This window comes from Heterodontus francisci, chromosome 4 (genome assembly GCF_036365525.1).
Source record: "Heterodontus francisci isolate sHetFra1 chromosome 4, sHetFra1.hap1, whole genome shotgun sequence".
Classification (NCBI taxonomy): Eukaryota; Metazoa; Chordata; class Chondrichthyes; order Heterodontiformes; family Heterodontidae; genus Heterodontus; species Heterodontus francisci.
Genome location: NC_090374.1, coordinates 57,314,174 through 57,330,213, shown reverse-complemented (window position 1 = coordinate 57,330,213; position 16,040 = coordinate 57,314,174). Strand labels below are relative to the sequence as shown.

The 16,040-nt window shown below is 43.7% G+C and overlaps 1 protein-coding gene across 1 annotated transcript in view; it reads left to right on the top strand.

The window, feature by feature from the left end:
- dhfr (dihydrofolate reductase) overlaps nt 1–16,040 on the top strand; it is a 56,559-nt gene that overhangs the window by 21,282 nt on the left and 19,237 nt on the right. The gene's annotated exons all lie outside the window — the stretch shown is intronic.

The window sequence follows — 16,040 nt, the reverse complement described above, 5'->3', positions numbered from 1 at the left end:
TTAACAAGTCTATTATGTGGTACTTCTGTTAAACACCTTTTGAAAGTCCAAACACACATTAGCCACACTACCCTCATCAGCCCTCTGTTACTTCATCAAAAAACTCAATAAGGTTGCCTTTAACAAATCCAAAAGGAGTTGGTGTCAAGACCCTTGCTTTTCCTGATATATCAATGATCTAGACCTTGGTGTGCAGGGCACAATTTCAAAATTTGCGGATGATACGAAATTTGGAAGTGTTGTGAACTGTGAGGATAGTGTTGACCAGGGGTGTTCAACCTTTCCGCATGAGGGACCACATTACAAATGTTGTCCTACATAGGAGCTGGTTTTCGGAAGGATAAAGGCATTAGAAATTTATTTCAATATTAATCAAAATAACAAAAAATGTGCATTTTTGTGAACCAGCTTTAAATAAGACACCATTGGTGGAAGGATCAAGAACAAGAGGGCACAGATTAAAGGTAATTGGCGAAAGAAGCAATGGCGATATGAGGAAAGTCTTTTACACGCAGCAGGTGGTTGGGATCTGGAATGCACTGGCCTGACCATGTGGTGCAGGCAGGTTCAATCAAGGCATTCAAGAGAATTGAATTATTTGAAAAGGCAGAATGTGCAGGGCTGCGGGGAGAAGGCCGGGGAGTGGCACTAGCTAAATTGCTTCTTTGGAGAGCCAGTGCAGACGCAATGGGTCGAATGGCCTCCTGTGCTGTAACAGTTCTGTGATTCTGTTAAATCTGTGCTGACTTTCATTTTTAGTCTAATGCCAATTAATTTTGTCCCAGATTATTGTCTCTAAGTACCCCCACCACCATTGTTTAGCTGACTGACCTGTAGTTACCAGGCTTACCCCTCTCTCTACTTTTGAACGGCGGGGTAATATTTACAATCATCCATTTCTTTGGCACCATCTCCATTTCTGAAGAGAATTTTTATTTAAATTAGACCTATAATGTTATGGAATAAGCATAATTATCCTTGAAGTTTGCTTTTATCTTGTATGTGAGTGACATCTTGCTGCATCTCTGTAGATCGTCTCCTTTTTATCTCTTTGGCACAACAAAGATTGAAAGGGACTCTTGAGGAAAAATATGAACTCAGATGCAGCTTTGTTGTAAACTGCTTAAACTAAATTACCATCAGCTAAGTTAGTAAGGCAGCTGTATTAAAAATACAAAGCGAATTTATATTATATGCATATAGCGTGTGTGTGTACATCTAATTTATTACATGTGTAATTTTTTTTATCAATATCATGACTTTGGAACACACCAAAGTGCTTCATAGCTAATTAAGTACTTTTCTACATTTAAGAAAAATTATTGGAAAAGCCAATGACCTTTTCTACCCATTTTTTCAATCATCTTCTCTCCTGTCATTGCATTGGCTCACTTACTGTGATCAGTTAAATCTCAATTGTTACAGCACAGAATGAGGCCATTCGGCCTGTCGTGTCTGTGCTGTCTCTCCTAAAGAGCAGTTTACCTAGTGCCACTCTCTTTTTGCCTCTCTTGCTTTTTCAGTTCCCCTCTGAACCTTCTATATTCAACCTGGTTCGCCAGTTGTATTATCTACCTTTTTTCTTAATTTCTATCTCTTTCGTCATTCAAGGAGCTCTGGATTTGTTTGCCCTACCTTTCCCTTCTTTGGAATATACCTTGACTGCAGCCGAACAAAAAGAACAAAGAACAGTACAGCACAGGAACAGGCCATTCGGCCCTCCAAGCCTGCGCCGATCTTGATGCCTGCCTAAACTAACACCTTCTGCACTTCCGGGGCCCATATCCCTCTATTCCCTTCCTATTCATGTATTTGTCAAGATGTCTCTTAAACGTCGCTATCGTATCTGCTTCTACCACCTCCCCTGGCAGCAAGTTCCAGGCACTCACTACCCTCTGTGTAAAAAAACTTGCCTCGCACATCCCCTCTAGACTTTGCCCCTCGCACCTTAAACCTATGTCTCCTAGTAACTGACTCTTCCACCCTGGGAAAAAGCTTCTGACTATCCACTCTGTCCATGCCGCTCATAACTTTGTAAACCTCTATCATGTCGCCCCTCCACCTCCGTCGTTGCAGTGAAAACAATCCGAGTTTTTCCAACCTCTCCTCATAGCTAATGCCCTCCAGACCAGGCAACGTCCTGGTAAACCTCCTCTGTACCCTCTCCAAAGCCTCCACGTCCTTCTGGTAATGTGGCGACCAGAATTGCACACAATATTCTAAGTGTGGCCTAACTAAGGTTCTGTACAGCTGCAACATGATTTGCCAATTTTTATACTCTGTGCCCCGACCGATGAAGGCAAGCATGCCGTATGCCTTCTTGACTACCTTATCCACCTGTGTTGCCACTTTCAGTGACCTGTGGACCTGTACGCCCAGATCTCTCTGCCTGTCAATACTCATAAGGGTTCTGCCATTTCCTGTATACCTCCCACCTGCATTAGACCTTCCAATATGCATTACCTCACATTTGTCCGGATTAAACTCCATCTGCCATTTCTCCGCCAAAGTCTCCAACCAATCTATATCCTGCTGTATCCTCTGACAATCCTCATCATTATCCGCAACTCCACCAACCTTTGTGTCATCCGCAAACTTACTAATCAGACCAGCTATATTTTCCTCCAAATCATTTATATATACTACAAAGAGCAAAGGTCCCAGCACTGATCCCTGTGGAACACCACTAGTCACATACCTCCATTCAGAAAAACACCCATTCACTGATACCCTCTGTCTTCTATGACCGAGCCAGTTCTGTATCCATCTTGCCAGCTCACCTCTGATCCCGTGTGACTTCACCTTTTGTACCAGTCTGCCATGCGGGACCTTGTCAAAGGCTTTACTAAAGTCCATATAGATAACATCCACTGCCCTTCCTTCATCAATCATTTTCGTCACTTCCTCAAAAAGCTCAATCAAATTAGTAAGACACGACCTCCCCTTCACAAAACCATGCTGTCTCTCGCTAATAAGTTCGTTTGTTTCCAAATGGGAGTAAATCCTGTCCCGAATAATCCTCTCTAATAGTTTCCCTACCACTGACGTAAGGCTCACCGGCCTATAATTTCCTGGATTATCCTTGCCACCCTTCTTAAACAAAGGAACAAGATTGGCTATTCTCCAGTCCTCTGGGACCTCACCTGTAGCCAATGAGGATGCAAAGATTTCTGTCAAGGCCCCAGCAATTTATTCCCTTGCCTCCCTCAGTATTCTAGGGTAGATCCCATGAGGCCCTGGGGACATATCTACCTTAATGCTTTGCAAGACACCCAACACCACCTCCTTTTTGATAATGAGATGACTGAGACTATCTGCACTCCCTTCCCTAGGCTCATCATCCACCAAGTCCTTCTCTTTGGTGAATACTGATGCAAAGTACTCATTTAGAACCTCGCCCATTTCCTCTGGCTCCCCACATAGATTCCCATCTCTGCCCTTGAGTGGGCCAACCCTTTCCCTGGTTACCCTCTTGCTCTTTATATACGTATAAAAAGCCTTGGGATTTTCCTTAATCCTGTTTACCAATGACTTTTCATGACCCCTTTTAGCTCTCCTAACTCCTTGCTTAAGTTCGTTCCTACTGTCTTTATATTCCTCAAGTGCTTCATCTGTTCCTAGCCTTCCAGCCCTTACAAATGCTTCCTTTACCTATCTCTTCTTTAAAAGCAGCCATTGTTCAGTCACTGTTTTGCCTGCCAACCTTTGATCCCAATTTATCTAGCCCGGATCCATTCTTATCCCATTGAAGTCACCAAGTTTCATTATTAATGTGCACGAGTGAGCATCAGCAGGCTATCTGACTGCGGAGTTCATCACAGCTGATCATTGTCCTTTCCGCAGTTAACACCATACAAGGCACACTTCCAGCTGCAGTTACTGGCTAGAGACTGGGAGCAAACGGCCCATGATTTAGAACTGATAGAAGCAGGAAGTGGAGAAATCTGCACTGTTAGGATGATCAGACCTGTAGTTGTGTTCCAGCATATGCCACATCTGATCCCTTCACAAGAACTGATGATGAATTAAATGCCACATAATAGCCCCAAGAATCAACATACCACAGATTTCCATTAACTGTACTAAACTGCCATCTCTCAACATCCCATCAGCAGAGTTTTTGCTTCAACATATGGTTCCTTCCCAGGAGGGCCAAAGTGCTCAAAATTCGTTCAGTGATCATTGTGCATGGCTTCTTCTGCTACCATGTTGCTTCCTCTTTGAGCTATAACTTTTTAAATTTCTTCTGGGATGTGGGAAACACTGACAAATTCAGTCTTGCTATTCCCTAATTGTCTTGAAAGGGTTGGTGGGTCTTTGAACTGCTGCAGCCCTTCTGATGCTGCTGCCACAAGGGTGTTGGGTATGTAATTGCAGGATTGTGATCCAGTGATGAATGGCATTGTACATCCAAATCAAGACAATTTGTGACTGGAGTGACAGTGGTGTCCCCATGGTCTTGCTGCTCGATCTCTGATCAGATCTAGCAGTTCAAAACTGGGCACCCATGAGGTGATGTAGGTCATCAGCAGCAGAATTGTGGTTGACCATAATCTGTAATCTCATGGCCTGGCACATCCCTCACTGTACTGTTGCCATCAAGCCAGGGGCCAACCTTGGTTCAATGAGGAGTGTAGGAGGACATACCTAAAAATAGATGTCAGCCTGGTGAAGCTACAACACGGCTACATGCATGCTAAACAACAGAAGCAGCATGCGAAAGAGCTAAATGATCCCACAACACATCAGATCAAAGCTCTGCAGTCCTATCACAACCAATCATGAATGGTGGTGGACAATTGAACAACTAATTGGCAGGGGGGCTCAAAAACATCCCCATCCTTAATGACTGGGGAGCTCAGCACATCAGTGCAAAAGACAAGGTTGAGGTATTTGCAACCATCTTCAGCCAGAAGTGCTGTGTAGATGATTCATCTCTGCCTCCTCCTCTGGTCTCCATGATGATAGATGCCAGTCTTCAGCCAATTCAGTTCACTCCATGTGATATTAAGAAACCACTGGATGCAGCAAAGGTTAATGGCCCTGACAACATCTTGGCTGTAGTATTGAAGACTTGTTCTCCAGAACTAGCTGTGTCCCTAGCCAAGCTGTTCCATTATGGCTACAACACTGGCATCTACCCAACAATGTGGGAAAATGCCCAGGTATGTCCTGTCCACAAAAAGCAGGACAAATCCAAACTGGCCAATTCTTTAAAAATTATTTCGTTTGTGGGATGTGGGCGTTGCTGTCTAGGCCAGCATTTATTGCCCATCCCTAATTGCCCTTGAACTGATTGGCTTGCTCGGCCACTTCAGAGGGCATTTTAAGAGTCAACCACATTGCTGTGGGTCTGGAGTCACATGTAGGCCAGATCAGGTAAGGATGGCAGATTTCCTTCCTTAAAAGACATTAGTGAACCAGATGGGTTTTTAACAACAATTGACAATGGTTTCCATTAGACTCGTTTTTAATTCCAGATTTTATTAATTGAATTCAAATTTCACCATCTGCTGTGGCGGGACTTGAACCCATGTCCCCAGAGCATTAGCTCTGAACTGCTAGTCCAATGACATTGCCACTACACCACCACCTCTCCCAAATTATCGTCCAGTCTACTTTCAATCATCAGCAAAGTGATGGAAGGTGTCATTGACAGTGCTAGCAAACAGCACTTACTCAGCAATAACCTGCTCACCGTTGCTCAGTTTGGGTTCTGCCAGGCCCAGTCAGCTCCACACCTCATTACAGCCTTGGTCCTAACATGGACAAAAGAGCTGAATTCCAGAGATGAAGTGATAGTGACTGCCCTTGACATCAAGGCAGCATTTGACCTAGCAAAATTGGAGTCAATGGGAATCAGGGAAAACTCTCCGCTGGTTGGGTTCATATCTAGCACAAAGGAAGATGGTTTTGGTTGTTGGAAGCCAATCATCTCAGTCCCAGGACGGCACTGCAGGAGTTTGTCTGGTAGTGTCCAATCTTCAGCAGTTTCATCAATGATCTTTCCTCCATCATAAGGTCAGAAGTGGGGATGTTCATTGACAGTCTTCATCACCATTCACAACTCCTCAGATACTGAAGCAGTCTGTGCCCACATGCTGCAAGACCTGCCCAACATTAAGGCTCTGGCTGATAAATTGGCACGTAACTTTCATATCATGCCAGGCAATGACTATCTCCAACAAGAGAGAACCTAACGATCTGGTGTGGTAGAAATGCGTTCCGGTTCGTGGAGCACTGGCACCAGTACTGGGGAAAGTGGTGGCTGTACCGTTGGGATGGTCGACACCTGAACCATGCTGGGGACGGTGTTCTAGTGAGCCACATAACTGGAGAAGTGGAGAGGGTTTTAAACAGAATAGTGGGGGCAATGAATCAAATTTGGGAAGGTATGGTAAATCAAGGAGTAGAGACAAGGCAAGAGATGAAGGAATTAATATGGGAAATGATAAACAGTCTCTAACAGGAAGGGACAGAGCGTACAAATCTAAGAGTAAATCAACAGATAAGGCTAGAGTTTACAAAAATAATAAAAGGATAAAACTAAAGGCTCTGTATCTGAATGCATGTAGCATTCGAAACAAAACAGATGAACTGAGAGCGCAAATAGAAATAAATAAGTACAATATGCTGGCCATTACAGAGATATGTCTGCAGAATGACATGGATTGGGACCTGAATATTAAGGGTACATGGCATTTAGGAAGGACAGGAAGCTAGAAAAAGGTGGAGGGGTGGCTCTGTTAATGAATGATGGCATTAGTGCAATAGAGAGGGATGACCTAAGTTCAGGAGACCAGGATGTAGAAGCAGTTTAGGTCGAGATGAGAAATCATAAAGGCGAAAAGTCACTTGTGGGAGCGGTGTGCAGGCCACCTAACGGTAACCACACTGTAGGACGGGTATAAAGGAAGAAATAATGGCAGCCTGTCAGGTACGGCGATAATCATGGGGGATTTTAACCTACAAATAGACTAGAAAAATCAGATGGGCAGAGGTAGCCTAGATGAAGAGTACATAGGATGATTTTAGGATAATTTCTTGGAACAGTACATTCTGGAACCAACCAGAGTGCAGGCTCTACTAGACCTGGTATTGTGCAATGAGATAGGATTAATTAATGACCTCATAGTTGAGGCATCCCTTGGTAGCAGCGATCATTATATGATTGAATTTTACATTCAGTTTGAGGGAGAGAAGAGTGGGTCCAAGACCAGTATTTTAAACTTAAATAAGGGCAATGATGAGGGCATGAAAGCAGAGCGAGCTAAAGTGAACTGGCAAATCAGGTTAAGGGATAGGTTAATAGAGAAGCAGTGACAGACATTTAAGGGGATATTTCAGAATACACAGAATGGATACATTCCAATGAGAGAAAAATTCCAAGGGTGGGACCTGCCATCCGTTGTTAACTAAAACAGTTAAAGATAGTATCAAACTTAAAGAAAAAGCATGTAATTGTGCAAAGATGGGTGGCAGGTCAGAAGATTGGGCAGAATATTAAAAAAAAAACAGCAAAGATTGACTAAAAGATTGATAAGGAAGGTAAAATTAGGGTACCAGAGAAAGCTAGCTGGAAATATAAATACAGCTAGTAAGAGTTTCTATAGATATTTTTAAAAGAGTTAACAAAGTGAACGTTGGTCCTATAAACAGTGAGTCTGGGGAATTAATAATGAATAATCAGATGGCTTAGGTCTCTGAATTACTAGTTCAGTGACATTACCACTACGCCACCATCTCCCCATTATGTTAGCTTCAATATGTACTAGATTCATCTTAGACAAGCTCATTTCCTACGTCTTGGGTGGAATTTTATGGGCTGTACAAAGCAGATTTGAAGACATGCGGGATGATTTAATTAGGTGGGAGGTGTTTTCTCGGATTCCCGACAACGGGATATGATAGAGAAATTAAGTCAGTGGCAAGTTTGCAGCGTCCCAGGGTTCCCCCAGCACAGTGGCAGATTGCAGCTTTGCATTCATTTAAATAACATGAATATTCATTACCCTATGCATAGTTACAATTCAGACCTACCTTCCAGATTAAGTGAACCACAAGCGCTGTTCCTGTGCCACCCGGTTCATGATTGTTTTACCATGGTGTGCAGGATTCGTGCAGTTGAATCTCAGGTCTGTGCTGTTCTCTCTTTAACTCATCTGCAAAACAACACTAGCATTGGAATGGGTGTTTACCTCAAGGCTCGGCACCAGCAAGAGCGAATCGTTTCAGGGGATGGCGGCGAAGGCATGAGGGAGTGGAGCTACATGGAGGATCAGGACAGTTCCTCAGGAAGGGTGGGGTTGATCGGGTGCATGGAGGAGCGGAGCGTCCGGGGTGTGTATACTTGCCTATTGCTGCTGAAGGTGGATTTGGGCGGCTATGGGGGTGGTGGGTTGATTGGAACATTACAGTCAAAAGGTGTTAGTCTAAAGAGAGAGATGAGTGCTGTCAAAGTCAGGTACCAGTGGGGTGAATTCAGGATACTGGTTGACATCTGACTCACTTGCTGCAGGGAAAATAAATGATGTGAAGTTGGTGGTGACTTTCAAAATGTTTTTGCCTTCCTTATTTTGTGAATTAAGTAAAAGCTTCAATTTCAATAATCTGAAGTTACTTACATTTGAAAGGAAGGTGGATGATCCTTGAGGCTGCAAGCACAGAATGTTTTATATCTGTGGCGATCATGGTGGTTGGGCCAGTGATGGCGGCTTCCACCAATCAAAGGCCACCCATGCGACATGATCCCACGTGTCTCCTGTGCCCTTAGCCACATGGTTCATTCACATATAAAATTGTGTGTGAAGTGGGAAATACAGCGGAAGTTATGCCAACTTCTGGTCCCACCATCGGGAATGATGTGGCACCATAAAATCCCAGCCCTTGTGTGAGAATTTAGTTTTTTGAACAACAGACAGATGTTTTGCATTTTGGGCAATACATATTTCAAAACTACTTTTCTAAAAGAAGTAGCTGAATAGCAGTTCTTTTATCCTGTAGAAATTTTACCTGACCATAGTAGTCACACTTGTCAATTCTAGAATTATTGATTCACTTTGAAAATCCTGTGCACATTTAAAATTGAGAGGCAAGGAAATTAAATGGCAACATTTTTGCAGCTAATTGCTACATGTTTTTCTTTTTCAAAAAAGACCTTGTGGGATATAATTGAAAAACATATAGCTGTTACGTTTATTTTTGACAGTTTGAAGCCGCTTTTCCTCACACAGTTGGTCCTTCTCTAAACCTTATGAAACATTAAAAGAAAGCTGCTAGCTGCAGTTACCACTGAAATGTTTCAAAGTGGCATTGAGTTATTTTTGGAACCTGTTCTCTTTTGATTTTTCTCGCTGTATTTCATCCCACCTACAGATTTAGCAGAGAGTACCGTTTCTATGTGGAGGATTTTTAGTCCCAGTGGGGGCAAGCACGGAGGCAGGAGGGTGCAGAATTTCACAGTGGCATGCTGGCTCCTCAACTCCATCCATGTCCAGGCCATTTTCCCAGAGGCGGAATGCTGGGATGACAGGGCTACCCGCCCACAAGCGGCAGTTAGCCAATTCAACTAGCTAAGGGCCTATGAGGACCTATTGTCAGGGGCTCACTGGGAATTTTCCAGTTTGCCTCCAGTTCCCCGGAAACGTCGGAACAGTGTAGCCGCCTAGAGGCGGCCTACCAGCAGCAGACCGGAGCCCAGCATTCCAGGCAGGCTTGGAAGCTGCCCTGGGGAGGATGACTGACTGTTCTCCACACAGTGTGGGCTTCTGACCCCCATTTGAACCCGATGGCTAGGTCCTGAAGCCTGAATCCTGCCCCATGTGTGGTATTTGCTTCTTCCAGACCTGCAGTGTAATACCTTTCAGTAACATCAATTTTCAGTCTTACCATCTTTAAAGTAGTTAGTGAAGCCTCTTAAACGTTTTCAAACGTGGACTAATGTTTGGTGAACATTAATGGTAAGTAGATTTTTGAATTAGCACTCCCACTATGGAGGCCTGCCCTTCAGGAGCACAGATCAGGAATTCAGGTTCAGACGTCAATGGGCTTTGCAGGTTGGTAAATTAAAAACACCTATGGGGCCTGCTGACCTGTGCGCCCGAATTTCTGATGTGCACTCCCAGCAGATGAAGCTCTGTGCCAAGAACACACATTTATAAGAATAGAGTGTGCAATTCAGACAACAGCTGCAGTTCCTATTATAAACATCCCACCACTGCTCCCACCTTCTATTTACTTTATACCTTGTTTAACATATCACAATGTTTGATTTTAATCTTGAATTGAAGGAGGAAATGTAAATAATCTTCTATATTGCAGGCAGACAACCTTATTAGAATTTTTGTTTTGTCATTTAGGACATTTTTAATAAACAAGCTTGAACTTGTACAGGGAATTGAATTTTGGCAAAGAATATGCTTAGTCAAAAATTGGTGGATAATATGTGCTGTACTATACCAGTCTGGATAAATTCTTAACTGTGAAAAGGATGGTGTGTTAAGTTTTGTGTTACCGTGGCTCAGTGCTAAAATTCTCTCCTTCAAGTGAAAAGATTGTGGGTTCAAGTCTCGCTCCAGAGACTTTGGCTACGTGGCTGAACAGCTGGTGTAGGAGGGAGGGTTTCAGATATCTGGATCATTGGGATCTCTTCAGGGACAGATGGGACCTGTACAAGAAGGACGGGTTGCATCTAAACTGGAAGGCACAAATATCCTGGCTGCGAGGTTTGCGAGCGTCACTCGGGAGGATTTAAACTAGTGTGGCAGGGGGGTGGGAACCAGAGCAATAGGACAGCAGGAGAAATAACTGAGGTGGAACTAGTAAATAAGGCCAGTAAGACTAAGAGAAAGAGCAGGCAGGGCGATGTTGCTGAGCACAGCGGGATTGGTGGTGTGAAGTGCATTTGTTTCAATGCGAGAAGTATAACAGGTAAGGCAGATGAACTTAGAGCTTGGATGAGTACTTGGAACTATGATGTTGTTGCTATTACAGAGACTTGGTTGAGGGAAGGACAGGATTGGCAGCTAAATGTTCCAGGATTTAGAAGCTTCAGGCGGGATACAGGAGGATGTAAAAAGGGTGGGGGAGTTGCATGACTGGTTAAGGAGAATATCACAGCTGTACTGCGGGAGGACACCTCGGAGGGGTCATGCAGCGAGGCAATATGGCTGGAGCTCAGGAATAGGAAGGGTGCAGTCACGATGTTGGGGTTTTCTACAGGCCTCCCAACAGCCAGCAGGAGGTAGAGGAGCAGATATATAGACAGATTCTGGAAAGATGTAAAGGTAACAGGGTTGCAGTGGTGGGTGATTTTAACTTCCCCTATATTGACTGGGACTCACTTAGTGCTAGGGGCTTGGATGGGGCAGATTTGTGAGGAGCATCCAGGAGGGCTTCTTGAAACAATATGTAGATAGTCCAACTAGGGATGGGGCCATACTGGACCTGGTATTGGGGAATGAGCCTGGCCAGGTGGTCGAAGTTTCAGTAGGGGAGCATTTCGGGAACAGTGACCATAATTCCATAAGTTTTAAGGTACTTGTGGATAAGGATAAGAGTAGTCCTCGGGTGAAGGTGCTAAATTGGGGGAAGGCTAATTATAATAATATTAGGCAGGAACTGAAGAATTTAGATTGGGGGCGGCTGAGGGTAAATCAACATCTGACATGTGGGAGTCTTTCAAACGTCAGTTGATTAGAATCCAGGACCGGCATGTTCCTGTGAGGAAGAAGGATAAGTTTGGCAAGTTTCGGGAACCTTGGATAACATGGGATATTGTGAGCCTAGTCAAAAAGAAAAAGGAAGCATTCGTAAGGGCTGGACGGCTAGGAACAGACGAATCCCTTGAGGAATATAAAGACAGTAGGAAGGAACTTAAGCAAGGAGTCAGGAGGGCTAAAAGGGATCATGAAAAGTCATTGGCAAACAGGATTAAGGAAAATCCCAAGGCTTTTTATACGTATATAAAGAGCAAGAGGGTAACCAGGGAAAGGGTTGGCCCACTCAAGGACAGAGGAGGGAATCTATGCGTGGAGCCAGAGGAAATGGGCGAGGTACTAAATGAGTACTTTGCATCAGTATTCACCAAAGAGAAGGACTTGGTGGATGATGAGTCTAGGGAAGGGAGTGTAGATAGTCTGGGTCATGTCGTTATCAAAAAGGAGGAGGTGTTGGGTGTCTTGCAAAGCATTAAGGTAGATAAGTCCCCAGGGCCTGATGGGATCTACCCCAGAATACTGAGGGAGGCAAGGCAAGAAATTGCTGGGGCCTTGACAGAAATCTTTGCATCCTCATTGGCTACAGGTGAGGTCCCAGAGGACTGGAGAATAGCCAGTGTTGTTCCTTTGTTTAAGAAGGGTAGCAAGGATAATCCAGGAAATTATAGGCCAGTGAGCCTCACGTCAGTGGTAGGGAAATTATTAGAGAGGATTCTTCGGGACAGGATTTACTCCCATTTGGAAACAAATGAACTTATTAGCGAGAGGCAGCATGGTTTTGTGAAGGGGAGGTCGTGTCTCACTAACTTGATCAGGTTTTTGAGGAAGTGACAAAGATGATTGATGAAGGAAGGGCAGTGGATGTTATCTATTTGGACTTCAGTAAAGCCTTTGACAAGGTCCCTCATTGCAGACTGGTACAAAAGGTGAAGTCACACGGGATCAGAGGTGAGCTGGCAAGATGGATACAGAACTGACTCGGTCATTGAAGACAGAGGGTAGCAGTGGAAGGGTGCTTTTCTGAATGGTGGGCTGTGACTAGTGGTGTTCCGCAGGGATCAGTGCTGGGACCTTTGCTCTTTGTATTATATATAAATGATTTGGAGGGAAATGTAGCTGATCTGATTAGTAAGTTTGCGGACGACATAAAGGTTGGTGGAGTTGCGGATAGTGATGAGGACTGTCAGGATACAGCAGGATATAGATCGGTTGGAGACTTGGGCGGAGAAGTGGCAGATGGAGTTTAATCCGGACAAATGTGAGGTTATGCATTTTGGAAGATCTAATGCAGGTGGGAGGTATACAGCAAATGGCAGAACCCTTAGTAGTATTGACAGGCAGAGAGATCTGGGCATACAGGTCCACAGGTCACTGAAAGTGGCAACACATGTGGATAAGGTAGTCAAGAAGGCATACGGCATGCTTGCCTTCATCGGTCTGGGCATAGAGTATAAAAATTGGCAAGTCATGCTGCAGCTGTACAGTGCCTTATTTACGCCACACTTGGACTATTGCGTGCAATTCTGGTCGCCACACTACCAGAAGGACGTGGAGGCTTTGGAGAGGGTACAGAAGAGGTTTACCAGGATGTTGCCTGGTCTGGAGGCCATTGGCTATGAGGAGAGGCTGGATAAACTCTGATTGTTTTCACTGGAACAACAGAGGTGGAGGGGCGACATGATAGAGGTTTACAGAGTTATGAGGGGAATGGACAGAGTGGATAGTCAGAAGCTTTTTTCCAGGGTGGAAGAGTCTGTTACTAGGAGACATAGGTTTAAGGTGCGAGGGGCAAAGTTTAGAGGGGATGTGCGAGGAAAGTTCTTTACACAGAGGGTGGTGAGTGCCTGGAACTTGCTGCCAGGGGAGGTGGTGGAAGCAGGTACAATAGTGACCTTTAAGCGGCATCTTGACAAATACATGAATAGGAAGGGAATAGAGGGATATGGGCCCCGGAAGCGCAGAAGGTTTTAGTTTAGACAGGCATCAAGATTAGCAGTGCTAAGTGACATAGGAATCATAGAATGTTTACGGCAGAGAAAGAGGCCACTTGGCCCATCGTGTCTGTGCCAGCCAAAAGATGTTCCACCTATTCTAATCCCACCTTCCAGCAAAATAAAATTTGGTCTGTAGCCCTGCAGCTTATGGCACTTGAGGTGCATATCCAGACTTCTTTTGAATGAGTTGAGGGTGTCTGCCTCAACTACCCTTTCAGGCAGTGAGTTCCAGACCCCCACTACCCTCTGGGTGAAAAAACTTTTCCTCATCTCCCCTCTAATACTTCTACCAATCACTGTAAGTCACTGACCTCTCTGCTAATGTAAATAGGCCCTTCACATCAACTCTATCCAGGCCGCTTACAATTTTGTGCATCTCAATCAAATCTTTCCTCATAGCTGCATTTTACCAGTCCGGCAACATCCTTGTAAATCTCCTCTGTACCCTCTCTAGTGCAATTACATCCTTTCTGTATTGAGGTGACCAGAACTGCACACAGTATTCAAGTTGTGGTTTAACCAATGATTTATACAGTTCCAGCGTAACCCTCCTGCTCTTATATTCTATGCAAAATTCTAGGTTATTTATTAGAGCTTTCAACCAACAATGGTGTGAGACATGAGAAGACTTGGAGGGGGAAAAAAATGAATCCTCCAGGTTAAAAAAGAAATTCCAGTTTGGGGTGTAGCGTAACAATTTTTTTTAATCTTTATAAATAAATTGATTTGAAAATCCAGGAGAATCAGGAATTGATTTCAGTTTGTTTGAAGGCTGTGCCAATCTAAACCTGTAAACTGCTAATTCCTTTGGAATAGAAAACAGGAAGGACAAGGCTATAGAAAAGTTCAGTTGTCTGAGAGAGCCCTATTGATTTGACATTATCCGAGAATTAAAAGCAGCAGAAAAATCTGAGGTGTGAGTCAGAAAGCAGCTGTCACAAAGCATGTAAATATTAGACTTCAGCTCTTACAGTGCCATTTCAAAGACACTTAGTGTGGGAGTTGAGAGGAAATGGAGAACCTGTATCCTTTGAAGGCAGCATAACTTCAACTGCTATTGTTAGCTGCACCACCATCCAATTTAGCATAATGTTGCTGTATTTCTAGTTAGTTCAGTCAACTAACTAAAAACAAATGCATTAAGAAGCTGCGAGAGTTGTTGGATGATGCTAAAACTTTGATCATTTTCAGGGGACAATTCCCTCCTTTCTCTTTGCTTTGGGTAATGAAATTATAAACCTGTTTATCAGGAATAGGTTTACCATTTTGTTATACACAATGCACAGAGAAAACTTTCTCACTTGGATTTTCTAAACCAAAAACAGAAAATGCTGGAAATACTCAGCAAGTCTGGCAGCATCTCTGGAGAGAGATATAGAGTTAATGTTTCCGGTCAATGACCTTTCATCAGAACTGGTAAAAGCTGGAAACATAATAGGTTTTGAGCAAGTGAAAAGGGAGTGTGGGGAAAAGAGAGAGAGAGAGAAAGAAAGGCTCTGAGAAGGATGCACCATTAAGCAAGTTAAGGATGGTATCAAATTGAAAGAAGAGCCGTACCAATGCTGCGCAGATTAATTGTAGGCCAGAAGATTGGGAGAATTTTAGAAACAATCAAAGGATGACTTGAAAAGAAAGGGAGAAATTAGAATTTAAGCAATCTGGCAAGTAGTATAAAAACCAACAGTAAGAGCTTCTACAAGTATATTAAAAATTAAGAGAGTAGCTAAAGTAAGTGTTGGTCTCTTAGAGGATGAGACTGGAGAATTAGTAATGGGGAAACGAGGACATGGCAGAGACTCTGAACAAGTATTTTGCATCAGTCTTCACAGTAGAAGACACAAAACATTCCAACAATAGCAGAAGAATCAGGAGGCAAAAGGGAGGGAGGAACTTGCAACTATCACTGGAGAAAAAGTATTAAGGAAACTAATGGGACTAAAGGCTGACAAGTCCCCTGTACCTGAAGGCCTGCATCCTAGGGTCTTTTAAAAGTGCCTGCATTGGTTGTAACATTGCAAAATTCTCTAGATTCTGGAGAGGTCCCAGTGGCTTGGAAAACTGCAAATGTAATGGCCCTATTCAAGAAAGGAGGGAGTCAGAAAGCAGGAAATTATAGGCCAGTTCGGCTAACATCGGTGATGGGAAAATGCTGGAATCCATTATTAAGGAAGCAGTAGCAGGACATTTAGAAAATCATAATGCAATCAGGCAGAGTCGAAGTGGTTTTATGGAAGGGAAATAGTGTTTGACAGATTTATTAGAGTTCTTCGAGGATGTAACAAGCAGGGTGAATAACGGGAACCAGTAGATGTAGTGTATTTGGATTTCC